General features: G+C 36.2%; 1 long non-coding RNA gene across 2 annotated transcripts; it reads right to left on the bottom strand.

The window, feature by feature from the left end:
• Positions 1 to 1,396: 1,396 nt before the first annotated feature.
• LOC112143023 lies at positions 1,397 to 6,170 on the bottom strand. 2 transcript variants are annotated; one of them, XR_002918675.2, is made up of 5 exons: positions 5,492 to 6,170; positions 5,065 to 5,353; positions 4,351 to 4,404; positions 2,944 to 3,226; positions 1,397 to 2,319 (listed from the first exon to the last, which is right to left on the bottom strand). It is a non-coding gene; the product is annotated as an uncharacterized LOC112143023 (long non-coding RNA). The 2 variants fall into 2 exon arrangements; XR_004949085.1 differs by having other exon boundaries at positions 5,065 to 6,167.
• Positions 6,171 to 18,218: the final 12,048 nt, after the last annotated feature.

The following is an 18,218-nucleotide window of genomic DNA, read 5'->3' as shown; positions in this document are numbered from 1 at the left end:
TGGACAATTTTACACTTACTCAGAGCTTTTAGAAGTTGCTCATGTACCTGTTTCGCCTAAGGAGTTTTTTGTGTAATTAATGCAATTCTTTCAGGTTTGAGATCTCTGCTTTCAAGACTCTATTTCTCTGCTGCTTCATTAACACTCATGGACCCCACTATGTAGTAAGTTAGTCAAATCTGCTTCTCTGTTCACTGGTCACACAATAAATTTATCCGGCTGTCTTTTCTCCCCATATTGGAATGGGACAATTAATGGGTTGTTAGAGAAAAAAAAATCTGGATATTACCCTTTGTTAACTAATAAAATCAGACAAATTTATTTTGTTTCCCAAAGATTTCAGAATGATATCAACACTAGCCTAACTAGTTTTCTTGTAATAGTCTTGATGAAACCATTGCACATTTCTTTGGACTTGTTCATACACTTCAACCTTTTTCATTGGCATGATTCATTTGATACAATAACACATTCTTCCTTATGTTACTTTTTGTTTTAAACACATAGTTTTTGGATTTTTATTTTGAATAACGAGAACATTTTAAAGCCTATTTAATTTTTTTCTATGCCAAATTTCATATTCATAAATGTAAATATACCCCTACTACATATTTCTTACCAGTTTTGATTTCTAAAATTAAAAAATACACTGAATATATTAAAAACTCAGTAAATTTAAAGACGGTAAAAACCTGTGACCTATTTGAAAGGCATGGTTGTGATCATTGGTAATGCATTTGGCTCTATTCCTCATGTTTTATAATGTGATTTATTAAGCGTGCTCTGTAAATCATATTTTTTATTGCGTTTTTTGCTGGCCTTCTTGTTCAAATTTTTTTTTTTTTTTTTGCTTGCTAGCCATGGATTCTAATTAACGTTTAAAAAAAAGGTAAACAGTGCCTAACATAGGGCCACATGTGGCTCTTTCATCCCTCCATTGTGGCCCCTTGGCTTAAAAGAACCCATAGGAAAAATCTGTTGCTCAAATGTGGCTCAAGCTCGTCTCCTGAGATCAGTTTGAGCGTCTCATCTTTGTATCATTCTGTGATCATTTGTGTCTTAACTCTTGCTCCTAAGGGACCTTTAGGAGCAAGAGTTAAGCAAAGATGAGCAAAGACATCAACAAGACAAATGAGCTTGAATTGAGATAAGCTTTTTGAACAAGACTTAAGAAGTGGGAGAAACAAAAGAGATCTCATAATAGTCTCCCTCTGATCTAAACTGTCTCAGCTGTTTTAAAGAAGGATTAAGGAGAAAAGGATGAGAGAAATCTGAGAAGGATTAGCTCTAAAAGAGATCTCATTGTTGTCTGTTTCATGTCTCTTTCATTTCTCTTGAATGTCTCACCAAAGCCATTAATGAGAATGATTTGAGAAACAGTAAAAACAACACTAAATATGTAAATGTTACATTTTATTTGGGATTTGACCAGCACCATCAGTACATTTGTATTAGGATAACAGCATTAGACTCTTTACATTTTTTAAACAAAATATGAAACATAAATGAGATACAAAAATAAATTAAATACAAGCTCTGACATTGTTTACTAACCCCCTTGTTGAAAAGTCGGTTTTAACAAAACTATTTTTTTAATAATTTAAAGGTACTTTAACCCTTGTGCTCTCTTATGGGATCAAGATGACCCTACCATTACATTGATGTGTGATCTCTCCCATAACAAATGTGGACAGGATCTTATGTCTGCCACGGACACCAGACAAGATTAAAAATCCTTGGGAAAAAAACTTTAGCGCGCTCTCTTGTGGGATCCAGATGACCCCACTTTTAATGTAAACATGTCTAGGATAGCACAAGAGTTAAAACCACCAGGCTTCTTAATGAACTATTTTGAGTAAAACCAGAAATACATTCACAAAATTGTGTCGAATTATACCCGGAGATCTAACTTTTTCAAACTTTTTTTATGTAATTGCATTAAGTACATGAACTGTGGCGTACTCAATCTGGCCGACGTGGTGATAATGAACACTTCCAGATTCTAAACAACAAACACACTGACAGCACTGCTGAGGTACAAGGAGGAATCTCACTTGGCTTTGAAACAACAGAACTTACATGCTTCCAAATCCTAGAACACACTTGGCAGGAACTGTATTAAAACTCATGGTCCACGAAAATTAAAAACAAAAAATAAACGAAGGATGAAAGAGTAACCAGTCCACATACTGTAGATCATAGCAGTGGCCTACTGCTTAGAACCTGCTCTGGCCCGGCATTTGCTGACAAACGCGTTCTTGAGCTGGACCTCCACAATTTTTTCCCAACCAGGTGGAGTGGCACATCTCAGGACACAAGCTGTAAAACAAGAACATTAAAATCTAGTATGAGTAAAATGACAATAGATGGCATATAACAAATATAACACTTTAAGATGCAAGCAAATTATAGTTTTATTAGATCAGCTGCATAATGCTGCCGTGAGATTTGATTTACATGTCATCTGATGAGTCAAAATAATCATTTCTGGCATCTAACAGCCAGAATTCAGTTAAGATTACATATTACATGCGATCTCTATATCTGTTTAAAGAATTTAAATTCAGCATGTTACTTCTTTGGGACGTAAAAATCTAACAAATAAGTTAAAATCTCTTTACTTAAAGATGGGTTAGATCAGGGGTGTCAAACTCAAGGCCTCCAGGGCCAGCCTGATGCTGGTCTTCTATAAATCCTGCCTTATCTGCTGCTCATTACCTGGATCACGTGTGTTTAGCCAATGAGGAGCTGGAAAACATGTAAGACACCAGCCCTTGAGGCCTGGAGTTTGACACCCCTGGGTTAGATGCTACTCGACAATAATTCATTTTGAGTGTTGAACTTATATTTTGATAGCAATCATTGCTATACTGTAGCCTGATTGAACATGTTTATTGTTCCCAGAATTCTAGCATAAAATGCCCAATTTTAAGAAAAACTCACTTCGGATTGCGTCGACGGATCTGCTTTCCTTCTTTTCCGGAGGGATTATTTCCAGGAAGACCAAAAGGGATTTTGATACTCCAACAGTGACGACATGATTGGACAGTGCATGAAACTGATGCATGCGATGTGGTTTAGATGCGTGGTTCATGGCAGCACGATGACTCGAACACACCACACTCAGGGAAGAGCTCCTGCTGGCCTGATGGTGAAGATGGGCTATGGTGAAGTCTCTCTCCACTGAGGCTTGAAAGAGTCTGAAGCTCTCAGACCTGGTCTGGATCTGAAAGAGAGTAGAAACAATACAAGGGTGAGAAAATACCAAAACAGGATATTATTCTGTTTATTTGCTGCTTTTAGTGCATTCTTAGCTCTAAAACATTTCTGTTTCACTCCCATTTCTTATTGATGCTCATTGAAGCTCTACTTGGAACTAGGACTGCCGCGATTAATCGACTAATCGATTATCAAAATAATCGATTAGTCGACTAATCGACGACTAATTTAATAGTCGTTACTTTGTATTAAATGGAATCAGAGTGTAGTAAAGTTGAACAAAGTGAGCGTTCAGCACCGAAAAAAATACTTTTTTATATTTTAGTCATCGAGACCAAAACTTTATTTTTGGTTAAAAATAGTTCCTTGTTTCAGATGCCGACCTCACTTGATTTAATCATTTTAATACCAGAATCTGATGAAGGACAGAAGCTACACGATTTCTTAGAAAGTTTAATAAACGATAATCTAAATTATCTTTACTTTCTATTAGTTTAAAGCTAATGATGATTAAGATGTCTAATTGTCTTACACTGTATGTTAGTTTGTCATTGTATATACACAATGACATCCAAAAAAGCGAAGTTTGCCTTCCTAAAAACACCAATCAGTTTTCACAAAACACTACCATGTACAGTATGATCATAGTACTTCCTGAGATTAAACGTGGCCGTGTTAGAACATTTAAAACACTGTCAACTGAACTTTGAAGTGATTTTCAGACAGATGTGGTGCTTCTGCCTTATTATCGGGCGGTGCACGGTCTGTCACCTCACCTGTCTGTCAAACTGCTTACCTGACATTGAAAATTATAGATTCTTTCTAAGCTTTTGCCAAATTTAGAATCTAGTTTGGTAGAAATCGAAAAACAATATTATATCTCTTTCATGCTAGATAAAAATAAAAATAAGAACGGCACTATAAAAAAATAAAATGAAAATACTTCTTTGAAAATAAATGTAACATCACCAAAATGAAACAGTAAAAGTTATTTTAAAGCCAACATCTGCCTGACATCTGCTGAGAAAAGAACTGACAAAGAAAAAGGGAGAACTTAAATAAAGAGAGCTGACGTGCACCTGATAGTTTTAATTGCATTATTATGTATTTCAGAAGTTTGCATCGACACACCTTAAGGTCTCTTCCAGTTCTCCAGACAGGGTCAAAGATGTCATTCTCCTGGTACTGCAGAGAATACAAATAACACACAAATCAAATGTTTACCAGTCAAAATAGATCAATAAATAAAGTATTCTGAGATGTGTGATACATCTCTGTTCTTCTGGTGAAGCAGATAGAAGCTCTGCTCTTCAACAGGAAATGTTTGATCAATATGATGATCAAAATGCCTCAAAGTATCAAGTACTTTTTATTTACAAAAAGATCATTTGAAAACGTCTTATTTCAAAATATATTAGAATACACAGAAACATGAAGAGATGAAAAACATTTCCTCTCAATTACTAGATTAACCTTTAGGATGAAATAGAAGCTTAAACACCCACTCTAATGAAAATTATGTGTTTTTAACATGTTCTTGTAGCATTTTTCTCATGATGGAGGACATGATGTACATAAAATAATTTAATATAAAACAGATAAATACACGAACCGTCATCATTTAATTCCGGATTTTATTCTGATTGTTCTCCAAAAAAACATGCAATTCCTATCGCTACAAACCTTAGACATATGATAGTGGAGAAAAGACCAACAACACAGCAAAAGAGAATACGAAGAGGAACAGTTTCTGCCGTTAGCATGTCTTTGTTAGCCACGTGACTTTGTTTACTATTACACTGACTTAAATACATGCTCTAATAACAAACAAATGTTACAACTTACTCGTGAAAGGTAATTCCACACGATCCGCTACCTAAAGAGTCCCGGTTGTTGCATCTGAAGTCAAAACAAACAACCGGCATGGTTCCGGTTCTCCGTCGACTATCGCTGCTTTAGCACGTGGAGCTAGCTTAGCTTGCCTCCTGCTACATGGCGGCACCGCTGGTTCCCTCCGGATCCGTGAATGACGCGTCTATCGGTCAACGTCCATGGTAGCGAGGGCGGGGTCTAACTGCAGTCCAGCCGGAGGCCGTCACGTGCCTCCCGGCATGCACTGCGGCTGAAACTGTATCTTTTTAAAAGAAAAAATATATTTATTTGTCGTCATATTTCATTTATAAGCAACATATAGTGTGTAATTAAAAATTTCCAACACATTACAGCATTAAAAAAAAATGTTTAGCGTTAAAACCATAAGTTTGGGACGTACTACCATATGCAGGGTATATATACAAGTGAGCGACATTTCGCACACTGGGATCAGTTATGCTGTCAGGGAGCCGCCTGCAGTGGGTGAGGCGTTGGGTAGGACCTAGGTGCTCGTACTGGGCTTCCTCTACGGTGATGTGGGGGAGGTGGGCGGGCTACGGTGATGTGGCTCGTCCAGGCCTGTGATGATGTCACCCGGTGACGCGGTGATGCAGATCCGGTGTGGTGGAGCAGGTCTGTAGTCAATGCACGAGGGCGACGGGGGGAAGCTGCAGAGACGGACGGACATGTCTGTGTAAGCTGTAGTACACGGGTGTGTCCGGACGTTAGCACCCTGACTGGCATGATTGATCCTTTTGTCTTATTCTTCTTTGAATCATTATCTGCAGCTTAAATGTAACTGATATTAAACATTGAAAAAATATATTTTTGTTTGATTTCCAAAGAATTGGAAAGAAGAGTAACAGAGGTAAACATTTTCCATACTGACTGATCATAAATCCATCTATATCAAATTAAATCTTACTAGTGAGGAGAGGAGAACCAATTAATTAAAAAAATAAAAGAAATAAATAAATAATAATTAAAAAAAAAATCATTAAAAATCTGCAGATATACCACAATTTTTTAAAAATAATGTCAGCGAAATCCCCATCCCCGAGGCTTTATTTGCTGTTTGTCTCTTTTCAAGCATTTCTGGATTAAAACTTAATTTAAAAAAATGTGAAATTTGACTGATAAGGAAGTTTGTGGTATTACTGTGAAAAAAAAAACAACTGTTACTTACCAAGAAGGTAAAGATGTGGAGGATAACTTTAGCCCTGTTACTGAAACTATTAGAAAGAAGTTTAACAGCTGGTTAACTAGAGATTTGTCCTTTCATGGTAGAGTACTTCTAACTAAAGCAGAATGATGTCTAGAGCGTCATATGTTTTCTCGCCACTAGATGTCACTAAAACTCCGTGTTCTGATCTGGATCAAATTCTGTTCAGTTTTCTGTGGAAAAACAAAACCCATAAAGTTCAGAAAAACGTCCTGTCAAACTCTTCAGCTGATGGAGGATTAGAGGTTTTAACTTTTACTGTTTTCAATCGGGTTTTGAAAATTAAGTGGATCTCTTGAGAATCCCAACAGTTTGTGGAATATTTTCCCAAACTATTTATTTGGTAATTTAGGAGGTCTAATTTTTTTTTTACTGAAATGTCCGTTTTCTGTCGGAAACTCCTGTTAGATTGGACAATTTTCACCAACAAGCTCTGTTATGCTGGACTCTTATGTTCAAACACAACTTTTCTCCTCACAATTGCATTTTGTGGAACAATTGTTCCACAAAAACAAAAGTTTATTTCTACAAAACTGGTGTGTCAATAAAATGATTACAGTAAATCAATTATTTGATGATAGAGGAAATCCGCACATGTGAAAGTTTTTTACGCAAATACAATGTTGTTATACCTCAGAAAGAATTGGATTTGGTTATTGGCTTGATTCCACATAATATATATTTAATAGCACAAAATGTAAAATATGAAGACTTCAAAATTGATTTTAGTTCAGGGAATTGATCTGGTTGATAAGAAATGCACAAACAAGTTTATTAGAGTCCAGTTAGATTATTATTCAAACCCTGAATGCAACCATAGGTGGCCATATTCAGATAGAAATAAATGGAACGCAATCTTTTTATTATTTTATTTATTATATAGACGTAAATGAGACAGAAAGGAGATCTCATCTTCAATTTTGCTTTGCTATGGGAATGCAAATAGTCTCAATGAACAATAAGCTTGAAGTTTTAGTAAATTTGTTTTGAGGCCTAGTTTATTAAGTTTTGTTGTGGCTTTCTATTAGAATACGCTTAAAGCACATATTATCTTCTGCTGAAAAATTGTGCTGTTCAGATGCAAAGTTTTATATATTTGCATCTATAATAATATTCTTCACCAGCATGATCATGTTTATATTTGATAGTATAAGAAGAAAAAGGATGAAAGCACAGTAAATTCACATTGATGGTAAACACCATGTTTAAATGGGGTTTCTTGCATTTTTAATTCAAATCAATTTGTAGCAGCAGGAGGATCTTATTTGACACAAGGCATAGTTTAGTTTTAAAAGGTGTGTGCACTGTTGGCAAAAGAAAGAAAATGAAGACGTTAAACAGAAAAATACAATTCAGTTATAAATCAGTAATTGTAAACATTCGAAAGCTACATTTTATAAACAAATGTGTGTTTTTCTAAAAGGTGAAACAGGGCTTTGTGGCCTTCGCTGGGTTTTGGTTTGCAAGAAACTCAACCGATAGGTTCTGTTAATGTTTAAAGACCCCTGCAGTGTGACAGCAATGGAAGTACCTTTAGTGCTGCTTTGATTGAATATTTGATTAAATATTGCCTTGGCAGCATTTTAAATCGATCCAAGTATCATTAAACAAAATATCGCGATATTTCACAGTATTGATATTTTCAAACACCCCTATATGCAGCACATAAATGGAGTCAGACTCCCTCCCTCTGACCACAGATACTGACCCCTTTCTCTACCTTTAAATTATTTTGTGCTTTTCTTTTATCTTCATGTATGCGTTTTGAGTTTCTTTGAATTGCCTCTGTGTATTTGAGGTGCTCTGTAATAAAGATTTCTCTCCAAAACATCCACCATGAGCTGCCATTCTCCATCTCTGCTGCCTCTACATTTGTAAAACAACAACGTCTCTCTGAGGATTTTCTTTTGTTTCTCACAATGATTGAACAAATTCTCTGTTGTCATGGCAACAATAAAATTCCCCTTTTCCCCTGGAAGAACACGAAACATCAGACAGAAAGTTTGCAAACTAAACAAACTAAACGAGAATTCACTCTGCCACGGCGGCAACCTCCTGATTTAATCTAAGCTAAATTAAGATGAATGACAGTTAAAACAAAATCAGGACTTGAGTGCACTAGTCTCAAAATCCAATCAGCACTAAGTGGCTTACCTTATAATCATCATAATCCATCTGCTGTCAGTGCGGACTCTCTTTATCGTCTTATCTGTGAAGTGATTAGCACCAAAAAAAAAAAAAAAACAGCACTTCTCCAGTATCTTATTAAGCTGCCCGGAAAAAAAAGATGAACAAATGTGTTAAAGTTTCAATAATTAATATATTTCTTATTTTTGTGGAAAAGGCAAAGATCAGTCTGGTCAAAAGCAGAAAAATGGTAAATTACAAAATCAATTAGTCTTCAGCTACTTGAATTTGACAAATTGGGTCATTTGTGCAACTAATTTTTCTGTTCCTCAATTTTAAATGCAACAATATTTTACTGGTGTTACCATATGTTGGTGTAGAAAACAGGTAAATAGAGTTCACCATAAATACACAAGCATCTTAATGTTCTTAAGCAATAAAGGAACCAGTAGAAGGAGAAGACCATCTCCTTAAGAACTCATAAAACCAGTTTTTGTATTGCTTTTATTTTGCTTTACTATAATGATTCTTAATATGATTGCCACCTTAAATATGATTGCCACCTTAAATTTTGTCATTCCCTTTGTATGATGTCAGTAAAGCTTTCTATTCAATTCAATTCCATTTTAATTAAGTTTCAAAATGTTAAAATAAGTATGTGGTTATATTGTAAAAATAATTTCCTGACAATTTAAATACTTCTCCATTCAGAGTTGGTGTCCAAAAGATTCAAAGATATTCAATTAATCACATATGGTAAACTGTAAACAGAGAATTTAACCAAAAAAAATAATTATCTTAGATCATCTGTCGATCATCTGTCTACAACTTCATGATAAAGGTAGGGAAGAAAATTTAGTGTACGATGTGATTTTCTAGCTGCTTCTGGCTAAATAGGTGACCCGATGTATGTTTGTCATCTGGTGGGCAGAAGCCTGAGTCCAGCTATAATAAGCAGAAATAGAAAACTGAAGAATATGTGATTATTTCAAGTTTTTTTTGACATTTTTGTCATGATGTGAAGTTGTTGTTTGCTTTCTTTCTGAGCGGTTTGATCAATAGGTTCCTCTCTGAAGGCAGCAGTCTTTTTGCCTCTGCTGCAGGGAGCAGAAATGCATTGAAATGAGGCTGCACTCTTCTCTGTTTAACCCTTTAACACCTGAGTCATTGCTGGGGACACTTAAACATAAAATCTTTAACATACTGTAATGTTTTAAGCATTAACAATATCAATGTAATTCCAGTAGAATTAACACAATTATTCCAGAAGATAGGAGCTCTGATGTTAAAGGGTAAATCTGCTCTGATTTTCAAACTAAGTGAGCATGTGTTAAAGCTCTTACCCAGCCAGAAAGACCAAGTGGGCCCCATATGGTTTAAAAGTGGGCAGAAAATGTTGGCCTCAATTAGGTTTGCTGTGGCGAGCTCCACTGTTGCATACTAGTGAACTCCTCTACAGTGAGCTAGCTTGCGCTGCAGTAGCGAGCTAGCGAGCTCCGCTATAGCATACTAGTGAACTCCTCTGTTGTGAGCTAGCAAACTCGGCTGTAGCATATTAGCGAGCTCCTTTTTAGTGATCTAGAAAGCTCCTCTACAGTGAGCTAGCATGCTCTGCTGCAGCAAGCCAGCGAGCTCCTCTGTAGCAAGCTAACAAGCTCCTCTGTAAGAGGCTTGCGAGCTCTGCTGTAGCAAGCTAGCGAACTCCTCTGTAGTGAGCTAGCGAGCTCTGCTGTAACATGCTCGCAAGCTCCATTGTAGCACACTAGCGAGCTCCTCTACAGTAAGCTAGCATGCGCTGCTGTAACAAGCTCCTCTGTAGCAAGCTAGTGAGCTCCTCTGTAGCAAGCTCCACTGTAGCACACTAGCGAGCTCCACTGTAGTGAGCTAGCGAGCTCCTCTACACTGAGCTAGCATGTGCTGCTATAACATGCTCGTGAGCTCCATTGTAGCACACTAGCAAGCTCCTCTACAGTAAGCTAGCATGCGCTGCTGTAACAAGCTCCTCTGTAGCAAGCTAGTGAGCTCCTCTGTAGAAAGCTAGCAAGCTCCACTGTAGCACACTAGCGAGCTCCACTGTAGTGAGCTAGCGAGCTCCTCTACACTGAGCTAGCATGTGCTGCTATAACATGCTCGTGAGCTCCATTTTAGCATGCTAGCGAACTCCTTTACAGTGACCTAGCAAGCTCCACTGTAGCATGCTAGCAAGCTCCTCTACAGTGAGCTAGCTTGCGCTGCAGTTGCGAGCTAGCAAGCTCCCCTGTAGCATGCTAGCGAACTCCTCTGTAGTGAGCTAGCGAGTGTTGCTGTAGCGAGCTAGCCAGATTCACAGTAGCATGCTAGCAAACTCCTCTACAGTGAGCTTGCGAGCTCCTCTGTATCGAGCTAGCGAGCTCCGCTGTCCACCAGGCAGCTGGATAGCATAGTGAGCTAACCCACTGAGCTCCCATTTTAGTCAATGTGGGAAAACACAGGTGGGGCCAAATTGTGGACAAACCCAGTCGGGGCCACATTTTCTGCCCACTTTTAAACCACACGGGGCCCACTTGGCTTTTCTGGCTGAGTAGTCTTTAGAGCAAAGCAACATTTGCAAGAGGAACTGAAGTTTACTCTTCAATGACTGGCGGCTCATTATTCATTGCTGATGCAACAAGAGCAACTTTGAAGCCAACTTAGTGTGAAATGAGCACAGAGATGCTGGCTGGTGGAACTGGATTCAGAAAAACAATAAAAGAGCATCCGCAAGAACACACACAGAGAGTGTTCTGTTCAAACACAAACCGTGTGGGATGTACCTGCTCTCAGTTCTCCTCTAGCTTTCTAAAATAAGACTTTGGTATTTCCACTTCCACTAGGTCTTGGTTTATTATTTATTTTCTTTTTCCTGATAAAAATCAGCTTCTTCATTTTGTTTGACTCATCACTAGGGTCTGTATTGTAGACAAGGAGGATGTAGCTTCTATGTTAAGCTCAAATATCAAGAGAGTGCTGTTTTTTATCATTCACTTTGCAAAGATAAAGTTATTTTTCTAATCTTTATTTGCACATATTTGTACTTCCTTAATGAGAACCTTAAAATTAGTATTTTTCTGAGAGGATTCACATATACACATATATTTTGTGTTTTTTGTTCTAAAATAAATGTCAAGAAAAACATATTTTCATGAGAATGTGTTTGAGTCTTTATAATGAGATAAAACATTCCACCTTAAATGTCAAATTTCATTCGATTTCATTATTGGAGAAATTTCATTTTGATAGTTTTCAAATTTCTGGTAAAAACAGACAAAAACAAATATTCCTCCAAATCCAGAAATCCAAAACTTCTGTTTTGTCAACAGCAGGTGGAGCTGAAGATCACAGATGGACTGGTATCCCTGCTGTTGCCATGGTTTCAGGTATCCTGGGGACAATATGCTGCATGGTAATTGGTGGAAAGACAATAAGAGAGGGGATGAGGATCTGCTGCTTTTTCTTGTGTGCATTTGAGGATCATATAGATTTTCTATATTTAGGCTGACATTTGGGGGTTAAAAAAATAGGAATGGTACTTCTAATGGAAAAATATGATAGAAAATATGTTATGGTAATGCAGTCAAATGAATCGCCTTCATGCTTATTTACTTCTTTTTTCATGTTTCTGCATTGATTAGGCTCCCTTTTGTGCTCATTCACAAGGTGGAAATTGGTTTTGCATTCGTAGTCTTTCTCTTGCAGTCTTTGCAGCTTCCTGTTGATCGTGCAGTAGGGAATCATCACATGACTCCACAATGCAGCGCTGATGTAATGTTACATGCGGCTGATAAGCTATTCTTACACACCCAATGACTGGTAGTCAGCAGGATGCACAATGATCTCTCAGTTCCATCATTTTTATATCCGCCAGCTCCCCTCTGCAGACTTTTTTATCCTTAACAACTCATCTATCGACAATTTCTCTTTCACATCACATACAGGTTGGTCCTGTTGATAGTATTTGCATCACACATGCAGCCTGTTTCTGTTTTTCCTGGAATTGAAATGGCTTTCATCCAGACTTTGCCACACTTGACAAATTTAAATATAGATGCAGAAAGCCAGTGCAAAGTCTCCAGAATCAGAGCACATTTGGGCTTCAAAATGCATGAAAAGTGAGCCTACAATTTTTAGATTTTCTGCAACATTTTCATCAACAATAGGTAATAAACTATTAAGATTAGCTCATCTTACAGATCAAGTGTGCAGTTTTTATCACATTTGTTGTTTACAAACTTGGTGCAACCCTGTAACCATCTTTTCCAGGTAATGCGGTTGAGAATCTGTACTATTATTAGCTTTCTCTCCAGAGTTGAACCTTGTTGTTTAGCTAGCTGTAACTGAAGATGAAAAACTAAATCAATAAAACCAAAAACGAATAAAAAAATACTAATTCTGATTATATAAGTAAAAGGTTCCATAAGGTGGAATTAAACATTCAATCTGGAATGACTATTTTGCAACAATATGAAAAATAGAAGAGAGGAGAAATCTTTGCTCCATCCATTCTTCTGGAAAACTGATGATGTCAAGTCCAACAGGTCATGTGACTCTGTTATATTCTACCATGATATGTTTATTTCAGGAATCTGCCACTAAGTTTTACATCAACCTATAGAAAAACAAGACGCTGATTTGTAGTCTTTTTTGTTATTATTCGGATAAATATCAACTAATTGTTTCTTTTCAGCATTGATAAAACATAAAGAAAAAGTAGCTTTTTATTTCAAAATATGAAGTAGTTTATAACTTTTGAGTGTGGCTTGCATGACTTCCTTTCAAAATAAAAGACACTCTGTGCCAGATAGGATCATCTAAATGTAGTAGTGTAATATCAGCTGTGACTTTAAAAATATTTATTTTGCAATTTGTGATGCATTTCAGCCACAAATTCATTAATCTAACTAAATAAAAATAAAGCAGAGCTAATAAAGTGACCACCAGTTTTTTTTAACCATAAGTGGCACCCAGAGTCCTTTAATTTGTGCAATAATAGAAAATCTGCTTTGTAACCCAGTTAACCTTGAGTATAAATTCTGTCTGTCCTTACTGACCTCCATTTGATTTTCTGTTATACACAGAGCTAAAAAAAATCTTTCAGTGTTTTGGTACGACTTTGGTTAACTATGAAGGATTGTTGGAGGATTACAGCTACTGTAGTAGGAAACCTCGTGGCTGTTTGACTGTGATTATAGTAGTTAATAGTTTATTTAATTTATTTTAATTACTTACTTTTTACTTTAAAGTAACTTTTATTTTTATTCAACCAAAGAGCCACAATGGGGTAAAAGAGCCACATAGGCACAACAGCTGCAGGTTGCAGACACCTAGTTTATGGTAACAGGCTTGCATGCATGTTGTCAGACACACATAGATCACAGTAGTTATTGGAAATAATTAGTTTATTGAGACAAATGTTTCAACTGTTACAAGTGACACCAATAAATCATTTTAATAGAAGTTGGATCAGACCCATCCATCCATCCATCCATCTTCCTGACCGCTTTGTCCCTTTCGGGGTCGCGGGGGTGCCGGAGCCTATCCCGGCTACTGAAGGGCGAAGGCGGGGTACACCCTGGACAGGTCGCCAGTCTGTCTCAGGGCCTCAATCACACACACATTCACTCTCACATCCAGACCTAGGGGCAATTTAGAGTCACCAATGAACCTAAGAGGCATGTTTTTGGACGGTGGGAGGAAGCCGGAGTCCCCGGTGAAAACCCACGCATGCACGGGGAGAACATGCAAACTCCACACAGAAAGGTCCCAGCCGGGATTTGAACCGGGGCCTTCTCGCTGTGAGGCAAGAGCGCTAACCACTGCTCCACCGTGCAGCCCAAACAACTAAGCCCCGGGTGGGAATCGAACCGGCTACCTCTTGATTATAAGACCGCGGGTTTAACCACTAGCCTACCCAAAAGACCTGGATCAGACCCACACAGAGTAAATTCCAGTTGTTAATATAAAAGTATGAAAGTGTGATAAAAAAATTAAATTAGTATAAAAACCTTTCAGACCAAAGAAAAGTGACATTTTAGGGGGTACTCTAGATTTATTTGATATTTTAAAACCCGTTTTAAAGCATTCTTCTCTTTAATTTTTGTAGATATAGGCTCAGGACAAATACATTTACCAAGAAACAACAAGTTTTACTTGTAACATTTATAATTTTGTAGGTTGGGATGTAAAATATCCTATAATTCCAGAAGGATCCTTTGATAAACAGAAACAAAAACTGAGCCTTTGTCCCTTTGAGCAAACTGAGTATAGGAAACCAATTAATCAATCTTTATTGGCACTAGTTATTAATTATAAAATATTTATAATTGTAAGTATTTCGCTATATGTTTTTATTTTTAGGCGGAGTTAACAGGCAGATGTTTTGTAAAATATAATGTAAACCCAAAAACCATCAATAATATAACCATTATATGATGAAATTGGAACTTAAAGACATTTAAAATGTACAGAAACATTGATCCAATTTCAAACTACTAATACTTAATCCTCTACAATATTTAAATTCTTGAATAATGTGTTGAAAGGACTCTTTCAAACTGAAATGTCCATTTTTTCACAGATTTCTTCTTTGTGAATTTGTAGTTTGTAAAACCCTTTATTTTTAATTGGTTAAAAAAACAGATATCTTCTTTCAAATTTATTTTTTTCCCTCTTTAGTTCAATTGTTTTCTGCTTTTCTGAAACCTCTTAGACACAAAGGAGTTTTTAATCAATTTTCTCATGAACTAAAAAGTTAATGTTAGGTGTAAATGGATTGCTGTAATCTTTCTAATTGACTACCTGGAAACATTTTCTGTAATGCAATAAATTGAAATTCCGTGATGTTTTCCTCCCTCCTAAAGGCTAATGTGACACAATTATTCAAGCTGGGATATTCCAACCTTGGTTTAAACTTGGGTCATTGTCCGGATCAAATGACCCAACACCCAATTAGATGTAACCTCATACAAGAAATTGATATTTTTAACGAGCTGAAAGCCAATGCAGCGTCTTGGAAAACAATGGATCACGTGATTTAATTACATTAACTTAAGCAGCATTTTAGTTGACACATTCAGATATTTTTAGTCAACACCAATTGACAAAAAATAAAAAATAAATTAATATTTTGTCATTCAAGTCTGAAAATGTGACACTAGACCAAGAAATACGTAAAGTACATTATTTTTCTTTAAATAAGATACTCTATTATTGTATTTTGGGGGATAAATTGGAGATTCCTTTCATGCATAATAATAAATAACTAAATACCATAGAAAGAATGAATTGTTTGACAATTTATAACTCTTTTTGAGCATTGTTTTTAATAAAATTGATCAAAAAGGAGGAACCACAAATCAAATACTCTTTCTTCTATTTAATATATATATAAGCATAGCATTTAATAGACTTATTTTACAGTGACTTGTGGGTTCTTTGGAACATGGTACACGCTTGTGTGAAGGTTTTGTCTTTGGCAAACCCAATAAATATTTAATACAAAACAGATGATCCATGTCTGTGGTTTCCTGGGGGACTTTTTCTTTCATTTTTTTTATATGTTTTCATATTTTCTGATCTGGAAGAGTGTTTTTTATGTTCAGAAACTTGGTAAATGTGTCTGTATGATGCTTCAAAAGCTTTGAAAATGTGTTTTTATGAATTGACTTTGTTAAAGGATTCTGAAACTAAAAGAGATCAACTAATGCTATAGCAGAAACCTGTCCATAAACATAATTCTATTTATTTTAGGAACTATTCTTCATCTGTTGCTGCAAATGTGTCTGCCCTTCTGAAAAATCAAATCAAAAAGTGGAATTTAAAACTTTCATGATGCTCTACTGCTTTTTTTTTTTTTTTTTACTCGTTCGTGATCTAGTTTCCGACCAAAAACATGTTTGGAGGTTGATGCACGTGTTCCCTGTCCTGATCGTTCTGCTCTACAACCTTGTTCACAAAGCGATTGATGAAATGTTAATGTGGAAAACAAGAATCCAGAGAATACTTATCACCACCTAAAATAGTCCAGGGTCACCGTGTGGAAGACAGTTGAAACTTGAAGCCGTGGATGCGTTCAGGAGTCACGGGCTTGTAGAAAATATTGGTAATAAGTGCATTATAGGGGATTGTTTTTAAGCTGGTAGATATAATGTACAATTGAAAGTGAGCGTGCACTGAAACCCATGTCTTAATCAAGAAACAAAGGAGATTAATCTTAATTATTGATAAATATGAATTTGAGATTTTTTTTATGTTTTTAACAATAGTTTCAATTAAAAAAAATCCTTATTTTTATTAATAAACATATAATAAATCAATTAATTTTGAATATATGTGATAAAATTAGCTGCTGATTTAATGTTGGACTAAGTTCCTGCATGTTGACAGTTGATATGTAAAAATAAGACTGTACACAGAGGAGCATCCCGCTTTCATATCACCTGCTGTCCCATTGAGTTTTTCAAAATAAAAGCTTAATTAGGAACGATGTTAATTTGCAAAAGACTCATTAATGTTGCTGCACATCAAAGAGCAGTATTTCAAGGTTTTTTGCATTTTTTCCTCTAATGTTTGCTTTCACTTTGTATTCTCTTCAATTCATCCTCTGGATTTTAAATAGATATCCTAAATGAAAGAACGATCATCATCAAACTCAACCAGAAGATTATTAAACTGCATAAGGCTTCCTGTAAATAGGTGAAATCTACTCTTGCTAAACCAAAAAATAAGTAAACTGGCAACTATGATTCTTTTTGTGTGCCAGTAACTAAAAGGGAATGCAAAACAGTGGTTGCTTTAAGAACAAAAAACAAAGAGGAAATCTCATTAAAAATTAAAATGATTGTTTACTCATATTTGGAAGGTTTTTACTCATGATGAGGGATTTGTTCAGTCGTTTTTCAAAATAATAACTTAAACTCAAATCCTACAAAAGCAAAAATTAATAAACATAATACAGTAAACAAAACATAGAAAAATAAATTTTTAAAAAGCCTCTTTAATTGCTGAACTAGATGTAAAGAAAAACTTTTTTGACACATTTTTGACAAGTAATTTAGAATGTTATTAAACAGAAATCATTCGCTTAAATACAAAACGGTTCAACTTTTGACTTATTTTTACATTTATAACTTGGGTTTTTATGTTCTACAGTAAAACTGGATTTTGTCATTGTTTTATTACAAGTTTGTGCTTCGTTTGCTTCTGCCTTGCTCATAAACTTGTGACATCACGGTCGAACTACAAAGTTCATGTTTGTGTGAAGGATGATGTATTCTCTTGTAATGCAGGTTGAGAAATTCTTCTCTTAAAAGAACAGCCAATGAGGCAGCAGAGGAAGTGCTGTCGTCATCCGTCCGGGTCTATGTTTGTATCACACTCGTTTGGTTGCCGAGTCAAATTGGAATATACCAAACATAACAGGAAGTGGATGTTTCAAAGTAAGAGCAGCGGAACGTGTTTTTTCCCATTACAGTTATCATAACAGAAACTCAAAATCTACTCAATATATTGATTTATTTCTTTTAAGTTTTAGCTGCTTAAAACCCTAATGGATCCTCAGAACATTACTATGAATAATCCTGCAAACACACACAAGCAAAAACCATCAAGTGTTGCTGGCCAATCATCCATCCATCCATCTCCTTGACCGCTTCTTCCCTTTCGGGGTCACGGGGGCGCCGGAGCCTATCCCGGCTACTGATGGGCGAAGGCGGGGTTCACCCTGGACAGGTCGCCAGTCTGTCTCAGGGCCTCAATCACACAC

This window comes from Oryzias melastigma, linkage group LG14 (genome assembly GCF_002922805.2).
Source record: "Oryzias melastigma strain HK-1 linkage group LG14, ASM292280v2, whole genome shotgun sequence".
Lineage (NCBI taxonomy): Eukaryota > Metazoa > Chordata > Actinopteri > Beloniformes > Adrianichthyidae > Oryzias > Oryzias melastigma.
Note: the sequence above shows the minus strand (reverse complement) of the source record. Positions and strands in the feature narration are given on the sequence as shown.